This window comes from Mauremys mutica, chromosome 11, assembly GCF_020497125.1.
Source record: "Mauremys mutica isolate MM-2020 ecotype Southern chromosome 11, ASM2049712v1, whole genome shotgun sequence".
In the NCBI taxonomy this organism is placed as follows: Eukaryota; Metazoa; Chordata; order Testudines; family Geoemydidae; genus Mauremys; species Mauremys mutica.
This window is the reverse complement of record NC_059082.1, coordinates 31,997,733-32,013,952: the sequence shown is the minus strand read 5'-3', so window position 1 is coordinate 32,013,952 and position 16,220 is coordinate 31,997,733.

Sequence of the window (16,220 nt, the reverse complement as noted above, 5' to 3'; positions counted from 1 at the left end):
AAAGAAAATCCAGTCCTGTGGCTGTGCCTGTTCTGGAGCTGTTCCAGTCCTAGGGCTGCAATATCAGGTGCAGGATGTGCACATCCCCAGTGGAGGAGCCTACAGTTCACATCCTTGTTATACTCCCCGCTCACCTCTGTGCCAGCCTATGTAAGACCTGGTGTTTAGTTTCACTCCAGGTAGTGGGTGTGCAGTCCCTTGGATGCCATTGCATTGGATGGGGGGTTTCATGACCCTATACTAGGATCAGCAAATGTTACCATGTCTCTTTTACTAGTCTTAAGGGATGCTATTTGGGAAGCTGTGAATAATGTACAATTACCACTGTTTTTTGGAACAATTTACTGTAATCTTTAGGTGCCATAAAATCTCACAGGGTACAGAGCCATGATTGAACCTTGGCGTGATGTGACTATGGACTCAAGCACACCTGAATCTGTATAGACTCACTCAGAGGTGAAAGGGTTTGTATTCCATTATCGGTGCCCTGCATCATCTTGTCCCCAGTTACAGTTAGACTTTGTACTCACTGTGGAGTGTATACTTCTCTCAGAGGATTTTTGTAACTCCTGGTAACATGAATGAGAGAGACAGACTCCACATCAGAAGGAGAATTAGACCCCTTTCTGATTTTCCCTCTCTCATTTATTTTCTATTAACTGATAATAAAAGAGTTAGTAGACGGTAGAACTCTCAGCTTGGAGACGGTGGAAATATTCTGGCTTTATGGTGTTGCTCTCAGCAATCTTCTAGCAAAATTTGCGCTGTATAAAGTAAAAGTAATCACTTCTAACCAAAAGCCTATTGCAAATACATTTAGACCTTATTGTTCTTTATTCTACTTTCCAGAGTATCTAAATTTTTATCAGGAAAATGTGGTAGTTCATTTAAATAGTTATTTTTAAAACTTTCTAAAGATATTTTTTATTCCTAATAGAAATATCAATTAACTTCAGTATTGTAAACTCTCTACATTTCTGCTCCAGCTCCTGCTGTTCACTGGTTTCCTGAATAAGCAATAAAAAAAATAAAATAAAATAACTAAAACAAATAAAGAAATAAAAATTATATATTTCTTTCACCTGTGCCTTTATTTTGCTGCAACTTCATATGTAACAGTGTGACTGGGGTGTGCTCAGGCTGTTGCAAGTTTTCTCAGCAGTTAGGTCTTCTCAAATGTTGATCATGATCTTCCTCAACAGTGGAAACTAACAGTCAAGTGCTCTGCCTTTTGCTTTTGGCATCTCTTTAATTTGTACTAAATATGGGGCCTGATTCTAAGGGTGTTCCTAACTATCCAAGTAAATGTGTGTGGAATTTAAATGGAAAATCTAAGATGGTACTGTAGCTTCCTCATTTAACTTTTGCTGGAATCTATCAATTAAAGTAAAAACAAAACTAAACAAAATCCTCTCATAGGGCCAACCTTTCCAAACTTGTGTTCTCATCGATAGCAGTGGCTGCTGGGGGGGAGGTCAGCATCTCTAATGAAGTCATTTAATTTAGGTGCCTATGTATAGATTTAGGCGTTTAATGTCAGCCACCTACATTTGAAAATTTTGTCCTAAACCTCCAGCTTCCTGAGATTTTCCGCTTCCTGGCTGAAAAGGAGGGGAAGTGAGAGCAAGGAAAAAAAGACAGCCTTATATGATACTTTGTTTTGTAAGGGTACCTCTAATTGTGTCAATAGCGTTCGAGTCTGTAGTAGCCAGTTGTTGGTAATTACATCAGAAATGCCCAGTTTGTATATGGTAATTCCAACTATAATTACCATGAAATTACATAACTACAAATTACCCTGTCATGTGGATGCCCTAAATAAGCATGTACAGTACCTGCTCTGTGATAACAAATTAGAATTACATGGTTGGTTACTTAGTAGTAATATGAGATTTTCAAGTGGCCAGCCAAGCTAGCTAGTTATATGGGAGAAAGTGTGTCTCTTTCAGATGCCTCGTTTAGACTTTCTAATGGTACATTTATTTCTTTTCTTATACTTGCTTCTGGAAAAGTTACTCACTTGTTATTTTAAACCTATCCATTCGGTATTGTATTGAAGCATGTGCTTTACCATTGCCAGCAACTGTGCTTGTGTGTGTGGCACTGCAATTGTGGAATAGCGCCTGAGGGTTTTTTATCACTGATTTTTAATGAAAGGTATTAAAGAAAGGCCCCATTGTTTTGCAGAGGACCAATATGATCATTCAGGGGTAAAAAGGGTTAGTGGGAAAAAATAATTGGAGAGACCATTTTTCTGCTCCCTAAGTACAGGTGTAAGCTTTTCCTTTTACATCTGATTTTTGTTGCGGGGGGAGGAGAGGGTAGAGGAGAGGAGGGAAGGGAAATCAGGGATATAGGAGGTGCATGTCACAAACAAAAGAAAACCTGCCTTCTCAAAGATTTAACAGAGTCTTTCACAGAACGCCCCTGATGTAATTATTTTCTGATTGACAAAATGAGAGAAACATTAATCTTTCTCATTTGGTCTTTTATCTCTCAATATGACAAACAGCAGAAGAAAGACGAACCTGAAGGCTAGATAATGGTGCACTAGCACTAGCAAGTAATTTTGATAGCATGTCTAGACTGGGACTGAAGCACTCCAGAATGTAATCAAACTGCAAAAGTGGGAGCACACTTTACATCAGCCAGAAATTTAATGTTGCTATTAATCTTACTCTGTGATGAGCGGGGGGATCAGCCCTCGATGGATAAAGAACTGCTGAAACATGGTAGACTTATATTCCAAAAATGTTGTTAAACTTCTTGTAACCATAGCTACAAACAAAGCTATTACAGAAAATGGCTTTGCCATATGAAAGCAATCATTACGTTAACCAGGTATGGGGGGTGAGCCAGGATGGTAAATTGGAAGGAAAATGCATTACATTTTTCCTTTGCTGTACACTCTTTATTTTTTTGCAAAATGTGGAAGGTAGTGTCACTAAGTCCCAGCAGGTGGCAAAATAAAAAAAAGTTGTTGTATTGCTTTATTTGCTAGTTTGCATGAGCTTCTTGTATTTTGTTTAAAATTCTTTGGATTCTGCTCTGAAACCAGTGGCTACCTGTGATGAGAATATGTTGAATACTGATTTTATTGTGCAACAGAACCTGTTTTTAAAACCACAGTGGTAGCAGACTTAGTCAATATGTTTAGGATGCTTGTTTCATGCATGATTCTCTGCTATATTTTATTTTTTAATAATATCTAAGTACCTTAATTACCCGGTCCCATATAGGATTTTTCTAGCCCAGAGGTCCTCACGCTTTTTTATTTTGTGGACCACATGTCAATAAGAAAATTTTCTCATGAACCCACCTCATTTCCCAATGGTAGTTGAATAACATATCCATGTGGAAAGTGCAGCAGCTACTTACTTGTAAAAGTAACGTTAGGAAAGTACACAGTTGTGGCTGTATACCTCATGGGTACTATCCCTTTAAGAGCCATTTTTCAATTGCTCTACTAGACCAAGTGCACCTCTTACAAATGGGCTTGCTCAGCTCCAAGTTAAAGTAATTATCAAGTTTTGGGCCAGCTTACGTTAGCCAGTCTCTCAGGTCTATCCCAACATGAGCTAGGTGGCCTCCTAGGCAAGATGAAGGATTTCCAAACAGGTGTACAAACTCAGGTGCAAGTTCTAGTCAGAGGTTCTTCCCCTTATGTCTCCAGGAGAGATCCTTTGAAAGGAAAACCATTATAGGAACAGCAGTTGGTTCCAGCTGAAGTTCTTCTGGTTTCCTAGCATTCACAATAGTCCCTTCATTATCAGTTAGGTGCATGCTGGGGCTGTGTGCATTTATAACCTTCACCATAATGGATGTATAACTTCATTCAACATTTGTTAGAAACTGGAAATGAGGAAGTACCAGCACCACATATGACCTGCCAACTTTCCATAGGTCACTGTTGATCCATAGACCATACTTAAAGAATTGCCCATCTCACCGTATAAGTTCATTGTTATTTGTGTGCCTTAGTCTCCATTTCATGTTGATGTGTCTTGAGTGGATCATAAAAACTTGCGTTTGTGATGATGATGTTCGTCCATCGTTGTCGATGAAGACCTCAACAACTCATTCTTTCGATGACCGGACTCTGTGCGTCCGAAGATGACTGATCAGTCTGATTCGGGCATGGAACGTCCTGTCACACGTTGGGCAGACATGTGATGGCACTGTCGATGATGTGCGGGCAGCTCTGGACTTGCGCAGCTCACGCTTTCTTTCAGCCTCAGCAGTACGCCTCGCCTCAGAGGTATTACTGCCTGTGTGAATGAGGCTGCGCCATGCTGGTCGGTTCAGTGCGAGGGTTTCCCATGTGGCGGTGTTAATCTCAAAGGACTTCAGAGAGGTCTTCAGCGTGTCCTTGAACCGCTTCTTTTGTCCTCCATGGGAGCCCTTTCCCTGGGCGAGTTCTCCGTAGAAGAGCTGTTTAAGAATGCGCTCGTCTGACATTCTCACGACATGTCCAGCCCATCTGGTGTGTGTGAACTGACGGCAGACTGGCTCTGATAAGGACTTCAGTATCGGGCACTTTGTCCTGCCATCTGATTTTTAGAAGCTTTCGCAGACAGGAAGTGTGGAAGTGATTGAGCCTTCGTGCATGACTCCGATAGACAGTCCATGTCTCGCAGGCGTACAGCAGAGTTGGAAGCACCACTGCTCAGTAGACCTTCAGCCTCGTTGGTAGGCTGATCCCTCGACATTCCCAGACGTTGGAGCGCAATCGGCCAAATGCAGAGCTGGCTTTAGCAATTCTGCACTTTACTTCTTCATCAATTGACACTGCTCGAGAAAGGGTACTGCCCAGGTACGTGAAGTGGTCCACTGCCTGAAGTCTTTGTCCATTTACAGTGATGGACGATTCTGAGTACAGAGTGTGGGGAGCTGGCTGGTGCATGACCTCAGTCTTCTTGATGTTAATGGTGAGGCCGAAGCTGTTGCATGCAGATGAAAACTTGTCCATACTAGCTTGCATTTCTGGCTCTGTACTAGCATTCAGAGCACAATCATCGGCAAAGAGAAAGTCTCGAAGTACAGTTTCCTTCACCTTGGTGATGGCACGCAGTCACCTCAGATTGAATAGCTTCCCATCGGTTCTGTACTTCAGGCCTACTCCTTCAGTGCAGTGTTGAAAGGCATCAGTCAGAGTGGCAGAGAATATCATGCTAAACAAAGTGGGTGCTAAAACACACCCTTGCTTGACGCCGTTGGTGACTGGGAAGGCCTCAGATGTTTCACCGTTATCCAGGACACGAGCCATCATACCGTGATGAAATTGACGTACCATTTGTATGAATCGGTCTGGACAGCCGAATTTCGACATGATCCGCCACAGGCCCTGGCAACTGACAGAATCGAACGCTTTCGTGAGGTCCACAAAAGTTGTGTAGAGTTCACGGTTCTGCTCTTGACATTTCTCCTGTAGCTGATGCGCAGCGAAGATCATGTCAATAGTCCCACACCCCTTGCGGAAGCCGCACTGTGATTCTGGCAGTAAGCCCTGCTCCAGGTGAGTGATCAGTCGGTTCAACAAAACCCATGCAAGAACTTTCCCCGCTGTAGAGAGCAGCGAGATTCCACGGTGATTGTTGCATACCTGACGATTGCCCTTCCTCTTATAGAGGTGCACAATGGACGCGTCTCTAAATTCCTGTGGAATGGATCCCTGCTTCCAGAAGGACTGAAACAGCTCAGTGAGTTTCCGTAGCAGCACTGGTCCACCGACTTTGTACGCCTCTGCTGGTATGGCATCTGACCCTGGGGATTTGCCACTTGACAGCTGGTTGATGGCTTTCTTCACTTCGTCCTCTTCTGGTGAAGCATCCATGGAGTCATTGACTGCAACCTGGGGCATCTTGTCGATGGCCTCATCATTGATGACTGAGGGGCAGTTGAGAACTGCTTCAAAACGTTCAGCCCATCTCTGGAGAATCTGCGTCTTCTCTGTAAGGAGCACAGTGCCATCAGAGTTCAGGAGGGGAAAGCTCCCAGAAGCCTGTGGACCATAGAGCGTGTTGAGGGCTTCATAGAACTGCTTATAGTCGTTCCTGTCCGTGTATGCCTGTATTTCATCTGCTTTGGCGCTCAGCCACAAGTCCCGCATTTTGCGCAGTCGGTTCTGTACTGTTCTGCGAGCGTTGATAAAGGTAGTCTTCTTTGCCACTGAGGATGGATTGTTCTGATATGCGCGATGCAGGCGGTGCTTCTCAGCAAGTAAGGCCTGGATTTCTGCATCATTTTCATCAAACCAGTCTTGCCGCCTGCGTGTGGAGGGCCCCAGTACCTTCGATGCAGCTGTATGGACAGTGTTGCGGAATCGCTCCCAGTCTCTCTCAGCGTCATTCTCAATACGAAGATCAGCAAGCTCGTTCTCTAGGTCTTCTGCTAGATTTTCAGTGATGCGGCTGTTCTTCAGCTTCGACACGTTGTTCCTTTTGAGAGCCTTACAGCCTTGTGGTCGTCTCTTCGGCATGATACGGAGCTTCATTTTAGATACTATGAGCCTGTGATCCGTCCAGCAGTCAGCGCCGCACATAGCTTTTGTAACCCTGACATCTTGTCTGTCCCTTCTCCTGATGATGACATAGTCGATCAGATGCCAGTGCTTGGAACGGGGATGCATCCACGAAGTCCTGTTATGGGTAGGGAGGCGGAAGACCGTATTGGTGATCAGAAGGTCATGTGCTGCACAAGTTTCCAGCAGTAACAGACCATTGCTGTTACACTTTCCCACTCCATTTTTCCCGATGACTCCTTCCCAGGCTGCGGCATCGCATCCGACTCTTTCCTAGCATTCACAATAGTCCCTTCATTATCAGTTAGGTGCATGCTGGGGCTGTGTGCATTTATAACCTTCACCATAATGGATGTATAACTTCATTCAACATTCGTTAGCAACTGGAAATGAGGAGTACCAGCACCACATATGACCTGCCAACTTTCCATAGGTCACTGTTGGTCCATAGACCATACTTAAAGAATTGCCCATCTCACCATATAAGTTCATTGTTATTTGTGTGCCTTAGTCTCCATTTCATGTTGATGTGTCTTGAGTGGATCATAAAAACTTGCGTTTGTAATAAAAGACAGAATACCAGAAATTCCAACGCTGAAAATGAAACAATCACAGAAGAATTAATAGTTTTCCTGCTGTTTATTTCCTGACTCCTGTTTTCTTCTTTGTTTTAGATTTGTCCACACTGTAGGACTTTTCTTGGTTCCTACCATATTTTTATGTTTTATAACAAAATGATGGACATTTTCCAAAAGCAGTAAGGAATTTGCAGCAAATGAAGTTGGAAATATTTTTAAACAAGTGTCCTTTAGACAACTGAAATATTTCAGAACATTTTTCTGAGGGTTCTTGATCATTGTTATTATAATGAATGTATATAGTCTAGCAATCAGACAGGTGTTGAGTCTGGCCAGGTGCTTTTTTAATCTCAGCGTGGTCTAAGATTGAATCGGGCATATGCAATTTACTGAAAAACCTGGCATAATTCTTTGGGTTGGTTGTCTAGCAGCACTTTGTTGTTAGTCAGTGCTATTGCAGATTCTGTTGTCTGCTACTACAGAAAACTTTATTGACCATCAAAACCATACTTAGTTTTTGTTAAAGTTGTTAAATTAAAAAAAAGATGAAAATTATTCTGAAAAATGTGTCCGTTATCCATTAAAAAAAAATTAAATTTTATAACCAGCTATATTTATTAACTGCGTATAATGTCAGGGTGGCTCTGTTCAGATGCCAGAGTCCTCATTTGGGAGGGTTGCTAGCATCTTGAATGCCAACTATCTTAAACCAGACCAGACTGTTGCTGCTGTTGATGGTAGTTTACATTTTTTTTCCCCGGGTTCCAGCTTTGAAATCAGTTGAGTACCAGACCATATACCAGTTTGGAGTATCTAATGCAAACAGATTAAATTACGGTACTTCTGCCTAAACATGTCTGTGATCACTGATTACAAATTTACAAGTTCTGCCGACATGGGTTCCTGGTTAAACTGCTCCATTTCTAAGGTCTCACTGTTAGAATCACTTTCCTCTTTTTCAGAAGCACTCAGAGAACTATTTCGAAGCCTATATGTTCTAGAGACTATTTAGTTCCATGTATCTACCTGAAGATAAAGCTTTTGATTTCTCTGCTCAGTCTGTGTTACTCTCTGAGGTACTACTATTTTCTGTGCCCAGGGATTTGTCTCATCTGACTGGTTTCCCAACATTTTACCTATACAGATTTAATAGACAGTGTATTAGCTGTATCATGATTCTATGGAAACAGCTGCATAGGACATCCACAATCTGATACTGCTAATGTATTCTTTGGAAAACAAATTGAAACCATTTCCCATTCCAACAGTTACCAAGCCAGACCATCGATTCTTTTCATATTTGCAACACTAAGTTACACCATCAACTTCCAGTGGCACTAATGAGAGGACAAGTGTCTCATTATTTTCCTAAATTTCACTATAACATTGAACCTAAATATCACAAAACGCAGAGAAATACCTAGGCAATTTGAAGTAAGTTGGTAAGATGAGATATTCAAATCTTAGGATAAATTTTAATGCAAGAATCCTGGTAAATCAGGTCAGAAATATAAGCAGTGACACTTCAGTACTCTTCCAATTAGTCTCCATAGCTCAAATGACAGACGCTGTCCATTGGAGTATAACAGATTATGTCTGCCAAAAAAAAAATCCATATTGCTCCACAGACGTACATATAATGTATATATTGTCTTGCCATGAATATTGTACTTTTATTAATATTCTGGGTGATATGACTGCAAGCAGCTAAGAAATAGACTTTATTTTTTCCCTTTGCAAATGAGTTCTGCATCTGAAGTCTATAGAGGAATACAGCTGTTCAAATGTGAGCTTTGAAAAAATGTCAAATAGATTTGAATCGACAGGGCAGATGAGGTAATATCTGTTATTGGACCAACTTCTGTTGATGAGAGAGACAAGTAGATTTTATATATCACCTTCATAGGAAACAACTGTTATCTGAGTGTGGCATTGTGACAATGTATGTGCTATACTTCTGTATGAGACTATTTTGCACTAATTTACGGAGTTTTATGAGATAGTAATTTTTGACCAGCAATGATAGTGTTTTCCTAATAGTTAAAAATTGACAGAGGTGTTTCTATGGTGCTATACTTCTAATAGTCCTTTGTGTTTTAAAAACAGATGAAAGAGCCAGTTATGTTTATTTAACCGAGAGAATCCTGAATGTGTTGAGGTGGGGACCAGCATAACTAGGTTGACAGACCCTGGTAATGTCCTAGATTCTTCCATTCAGAGAAGCTTTATAAACACACTAAACAATGTGTACCCAAGCAAGGTGCGGCATTATTGTACAGTTAGACCAGGTAAATATGGCATATAACCTTTATGTTTCAGAATTGGCTAATGATCTCTGGACACAAGATGGAGGTGTTTAATGATGTTATTTTTGTTAATAAGAGATTGCTTGGTGCAATAGATGGCAAACCCCAGCTCTAACAGATACATTTTTTTTGAGTGAGATTGCTCATGATGAATTTCCACTTATAACATCTGGTATCTCAGGGTATGTCTTTGCTGCAGAGTTAGCCCAGCTATTACTTAGGTATTGCCCCTAATCCCCGTCCTGTCCACACACAAAATACCCTCACCTGAGTTCAGTGGTGCTTTCAATCTGGGCTAGCTGTAGGACAACCAGATAGCAAGTGTGAAAAATTGGGACAGGGATGGGGGGTAATAGGAGCCTATATAAGAAAAAGCCCCAAATATTGGGCCTGTCCCTATAAAATCAGGACATCTGGTCACCCTAGCTAGCTGGCCCTGCTTGGGGTATAGGCTGGAGCCCGGGTTCCACTTTCATTTTCACCCACCAACTTTGCAGGGAGGGTGCAAGCTAAATCATGCCAGTGCTGATTGTCCTTCAGTGCTTTCTCAGTTTCCCCCATGTGCCGGAAGGACAGACAAATTCTCCCACACAGATACAAAGGGGAGTGGCTCAGCTTACTGTAGCTATGGGATCTGCCCCCAGAAGTCTTTGTGACAATGATAAAGTAAATCAGATAGGACTTACAGCTGGGATAGGCTAACCCAGATTCTCAGGTCCAGGTGCCAATCTCGTGGGCTCACTCTGCAGTGAAGACATACCTTCCAAGAGAGGTTAAAAGGTTTGTGAAACAGCTGTAAAGTGCAAGGCTTGTGTGTGCTAATGACAACTGAGTTGTGCAAAGCTACAGCTAGAAAGTGGTTAGTTAATTCACTGACTTTTCACTGTGTGCTGCATTTCCAAGCTGGGTCAGAGAGGACATTCTTCTAAAAGCTTGTTCCACTGAATATATCAAAGGTTTTTGCTGTGTGTTCATCACCAGTTATCAAATGTTCTGAAATGCCTGTTGGTTTAGTGATGATTTAGAAATGTATCTACAGTTTCTGACTTATTCTGGAGAGTTAATCAATATCAACATATGGCCTCATTGGTTTCAGTATCACAGTATATCACCTTTAGAGTATTTTTTGAATATCAAAGGAATTACTAGTAGCTCAGAAAATATTAATGAGGGGCGTTCATAGTTCAGATAGGTCTTGGAAGGTATATCTCTACCACAGCTGCCTGACTTCTTGGCCGATACTCTCTGTGGCTTGATAATAACCAAGGCATTTTCAAGCACTAAATGTAGTTTGCTAAATACAGTTAAACCCTGTTATCTCGACGGCCTAGGGGTTTGCCAAAAGCCATCGAGATAACCAATGATCGAGATAAACCCCTATCCACCCCCCCACCCCCTCCCTGCCCCCTTACCGCGCTGCCTGCACGTGGCTGGATCCAGCAAAGCGGAGCCGGGCGGACGGACGGGCGGACGGGGAAGCGGAGCCGGCGGGCGGGCGGCAGGCGAAGCCGGGACCAGGTATGTGGGGCGGGGACGGGCAGGGACCAGGTATGCGGGCCCGGGCGGGCGCGGCGGGACAGGCAGGGACCGGGTATGCGGGGCGGGGAAGCGGGGACCGGCGGGCGGGGAAGCGGAGCCGGCGGGCGGGCGGCAGGAGAAGCCGGGACCAGGTATGTGGGGCGGGGACGGGCGGGGACGGGCGGGGACCAGGTCTGCGGGCCGGCCGGGCGGGCGGGCGGGGACAGGCAGGGACCGGGTATGCGGGGCGGGGAAGCGGGGACCGGCGGGCGGGGAAGCGGAGCCGGCGGGCGGGCGGCAGGAGAAGCCGGGACCAGGTATGTGGGGCGGGGGGGGGCGGGGACGGGCGGGGACCAGGTATGCGGGCCGGGCGGGCGGGCGGGTGGGGACAGGCAGGGACCGGGTATGCGGGGCGGGGAAGCGGGGACCGGCGGGCGGGGAAGCGGAGCCGGCGGGCGGGCGGCAGGAGAAGCCGGGACCAGGTATGTGGGGCGGGGACGGGCGGGGACGGGCGGGGACCAGGTATGCGGGCCGGGCGGGCGGGCGGGGACGGGCCGGGAACGGTACTGCGGGGGCGGGGAAGCGGGGACCGGCGGGCGGGGAAGCGGAGCCGGCGGGCGGGCGGCAGGAGAAGCCGGGACCAGGTATGTGGGGCGGGGACGGGCAGGGACCAGGTATGCGGGCCGGGCGGGCGGGCGGGGACAGGCAGGGACCGGGTATGCGGGGCGGGGAAGCGGGGACCGGCGGGCGGGGAAGCGGAGCCGGCGGGCGGGCGGCAGGAGAAGCCGGGACCAGGTATGTGGGGCGGGGACGGGCGGGGACGGGCGGGGACCAGGTATGCGGGCCGGCCGGGCGGGCGGGCGGGGACAGGCAGGGACCGGGTATGCGGGGGCGGGGAAGCGGGGACCGGCGGGCGGGGAAGCGGAGCCGGCGGGCGGGCGGCAGGAGAAGCCGGGACCAGGTATGTGGGGCGGGGACGGGCGGGGACGGGCGGGGACCAGGTATGCGGGCCGGGCGGGCGGGCGGGCGGGGACAGGCAGGGACCGGGTATGCGGGGCGCGGAAGCGGGGAACGGCCGGCGGGGCAGCGGAGCCGGCGGGCGGGCGGCAGGAGAAGCCGGGACCAGGTATGTGGGGCGGGGACGGGCGGGGACGGGCGGGGACCAGGTATGCGGGCCGGGCGGGCGGGCGGGGACAGGCAGGGACCGGGTATGCGGGGGCGGGGAAGCGGGGACCGGCGGGCGGGGAAGCGGAGCCGGCGGGCGGGCGGCAGGAGAAGCCGGGACCAGGTATGTGGGGCGGGGACGGGCGGGGACGGGCGGGGACCAGGTATGCGGGCCGGGCGGGCGGGCGGGGACAGGCAGGGACCGGGTATGCGGGGGCGGGCGGGGAAGCGGAGCCGGGCGGGGAAGCGGAGCCGGGCGGACGGGCGGACGGCGAAGCGGGGAACCGCGGGGCTGGGGAGCCGGGGAGCCGGGGAGCGGGCGGCTGGGGACGCGGGAAGCGGGCGGCTGGGGAACCGCGCGGCTGGAGAGCCGGGGAGCCGGCGGCTGGGGACACGGTGGGTCGGGGACGGGCTCGAGATATTAGGGTTCGGCAAATCGACATAAGGGATGAGAAACTCATAAGCCAAAGAGGGAGTCTGGCGGTTCCACTTGTAAACCGTCGACTTAACAGGATTGGCAAGTTAACCGAGGTCGACATAAATGGGTTCGACTGTATCAATGAATTTGTTGTTAAAAGCAACAAAGAGTCCTGTGGCACCTTAAGGACTAACAGATGTATTGGAGCATAAGCTTTCGTGGGTGAATACCCACTACGTCAGATGTATTCACCCACGAAAGCTTATGCTCCAATACATCTGTTAGTCTTTAATGTGCCACAGGACTCTTAGTCTGGATCTGTAAAAAGCAACAAACACGGCTACCCGTCTGATATTTGTTGTTAAACTTTTGCATAATGTTATATTGCTTGTGCGCTAACAAGAAAGGAAGAAACCCAGCTCTGTATTACATTAGGAATCTCTTTTCCCAGCATTCTGGCTCAGCATAACAGCTTATATATACAGTCGAACCCATTTATGTCGACCTCGGTTAACTTGCCAATCCTGTTAAGTCGACGGTTTACAAGTGGAACCGCCAGACTCCCTCTTTGGCTTATGAGTTTCTCATCCCTTATGTCGATTTGCCGAACCCTAATATCTCGAGCCCGTCCCCGACCCACCGTGTCCCCAGCCGCCGGCTCCCCAGCTCTCCAGCCGCGCGGTTCCCCAGCCGCCCGCTTCCCGCGTCCCCAGCCGCCCGCTCCCCGGCTCCCCGGCTCCCCAGCCCCGCGGTTCCCCGCTTCGCCGTCCGCCCGTCCGCCCGGCTCCGCTTCCCCGCCCGGCTCCGCTTCCCCGCCCGCCCCCGCATACCCGGTCCCTGCCTGTCCCCGCCCGCCCGCCCGGCCCGCATACCTGGTCCCCGCCCGTCCCCGCCCCACATACCTGGTCCCGGCTTCTCCTGCCGCCCGCCCGCCGGCTCCGCTTCCCCGCCCGCCGGTCCCCGCTTCCCCGCCCCCGCATACCCGGTCCCTGCCTGTCCCCGCCCGCCCGCCCGGCCCGCATACCTGGTCCCCGCCCGTCCCCGCCCGTCCCCGCCCCACATACCTGGTCCCGGCTTCTCCTGCCGCCCGCCCGCCGGCTCCGCTTCCCGCCCGCCGGTCCCCGCTTCCCCGCCCCGCATACCCGGTCCCTGCCTGTGGCCCGCCCGCCCGCGCCCGCCCGGCCCGCAGACCTGGTCCCCGCCCGTCCCCGCCCCACATACCTGGTCCCGGCTTCTCCTGCCGCCCGCCCGCCGGCTCCGCTTCCCCGCCCGCCGGTCCCCGCTTCCCCGCCCCCGCATACCCGGTCCCTGCCTGTCCCCGCCCGCCCCGCCTGCCCGGCCCGCATACCTGGTCCCCGCCCGTCCCCGCCCGTCCCCGCCCCACATACCTGGTCCCGGCTTCTCCTGCCGCCCGCCCGCCGGCTCCGCTTCCCCGCCCGCCGGTCCCCGCTTCCCCGCCCCGCATACCCGGTCCCTGCCTGTCCCCGCCCCCCCGCCCGGCCCGCATACCTGGTCCCTGCCCGTCCCCGCCCCACATACCTGGTCCCGGCTTCGCCTGCCGCCCGCCCGCCGGCTCCGCTTCCCCGTCCGCCCGTCCGTCCGTCCGCCCGGCTCCGCTTTGCCGGATCCAGCCACGTGCAGGCAGCGCGGTAAGGGGGCAGGGAGGGGGTGGGGGGGTGGATAGGGGTTTATCTCGATCATTGGTTATCTCGATGGCTTTTGGCAAACCCCTAGGCCGTCGAGATAACAGGGTTTAACTGTAAGTGGTTTAAATCACAGAATTGAGATCCTCATATTACTTTGTCCTTTTTTGTGATGGAGATGTGTGACAGAGCATGTAGACCCTGTCTCTGGGCTAGCAGGGAAATTGTTAACCCACCTTTTCCAGGAAGGGCCACAGCAATCTGCACTGATTGCAGAGGCACTCAGGAGGGGGTGGAGACAGCTGAAAGGAAGGGGATGGCTCCCTCCCACTCTCTGTAGGAAGTCAGTTGCTGGAAAGCATTGGGGCGGAAGGAGGTGAGTAGAAAGAACTGTGAGAGTCTGAGGGGCTGATGAGCACTGGGAAGGTATGTGGACTCATCTGCGAAGCCCTGCTAACCAGGGAAGGAACTGGCTGTTCTTTGGGTAGGCCAAGCCAACTGTTTGTTCTCTTTCACGGTTTAATAAATTAGACCCCATACGGGGGACTATTAATTTAATCATATATTGTGCAGTGTGTGAGTATTACCATGGCTAAGAAGGAGGGGTAACTGAGGTACAGCGGTGCACCCTGGCTGAGGAGGGATGAAGTAACTCAAAGTAATAATGCACTATTCTCTTCCTGTGATGTTAGCCGTTTGATTATTGAATGGGTTTAGGTAACCTGCTCAAGACCATAAATTGATCTTTCTTAAAACTCACAAATGTAATTCCATGCTAATCCTGGACGATTTCTCTCCCAATACAATATATTGCATAGCACACACTTACATGTTGGCAGCAGTGGTGAAGAAGTCGGCAGTCACTAAATTACTCCACATGTGTCTGAGAGACTGCAGTGTACAAATAACTGCTGTATTTCCAGGCCATATCCTCAGTTCCACCTCAGTGTATATAGACAGAACGGCCAAAACCTAGTAGAGCTGCAGCACTGTGCAATATCCTTCCCCTACTGTATGGACTGGCTTCTGCAGTATGGGAGGGGGCTGGCTGGGGGTGTGAAGCAGCTGAGATGGCCACTGTCTGCAGCACCCTATCATTCAAACCTTCTGGACATTATGGGTAAATTAATGCTCACCTTGCGATTATAAACTTGTCTGCTTTGCCATGCTGGGAATAGGAATAGTGGCAAGATCCTGAGACATCACAAAGTCTGGAGGGCTTCTGTGGAATCCTGAACGTTGAGCTTGGGGACTCATTTGCCCACTGGATGAAGGTCTTTATTAACAGGTTTTCCAAGGAAAAATCTGAAGGATAGAACTTTTAACTGGCTAACAATATATGCAATAAAGCTCTTTAACCTGTTCTGTTCTTTAAGTTGATCTCCTTTAGTTTACAGAAGCCTGAAGAGAGGAATTTCTTAGGATGGAGCAGAATATCACACTTCAAATGTATTATGCAAACGAAAGACAGCTGGGGAACTTCTTCAAGTGGGCCCCATTTGAGGTTTGGCATTCAGCACTACAGCTACAATGAAACTGTAATGTTGCAGTTGACAGTTTTGGGTTTCTGTTGATTACATTTGAATAGAAGGATGCTTATAATTCATCAGCTCAGAATTTACTGGTTCATTTTGTAGCATCTATGGGAAAATTTTCAAAGTCTAGGGATCACAGCAGTATGATTTCAGCTACCAGCAGGAATTAGCTAGCCCAGTATGTATTGATTATTATTTATTTTAAAAGTAGAGTTTCCCTCTCTCAATAACTGCATAATGTTGCAAGTGTGAAAATAAATTTTAAATAGAGGAATGGTAGAATTTTTCATATAGGAAAGATACCAAACAAGAGAGCCAACTGCAAAATCTTTACAGCCTGTTTTGATGATATCACAGTAAAAGGATTAGACTATGGCAAAAAGAACTTTTTAGAAGAAATGAATCACTTGTAGATTTGCTTCCATATTTATGACATGCTTCTAAAATATTTATCAGTGTTTCACTGACATTTGTATAAAAAAGTTTTATATACTCCAAAAAAAGATGTGAGATATAAATAATTATCATTTTTTGCCAG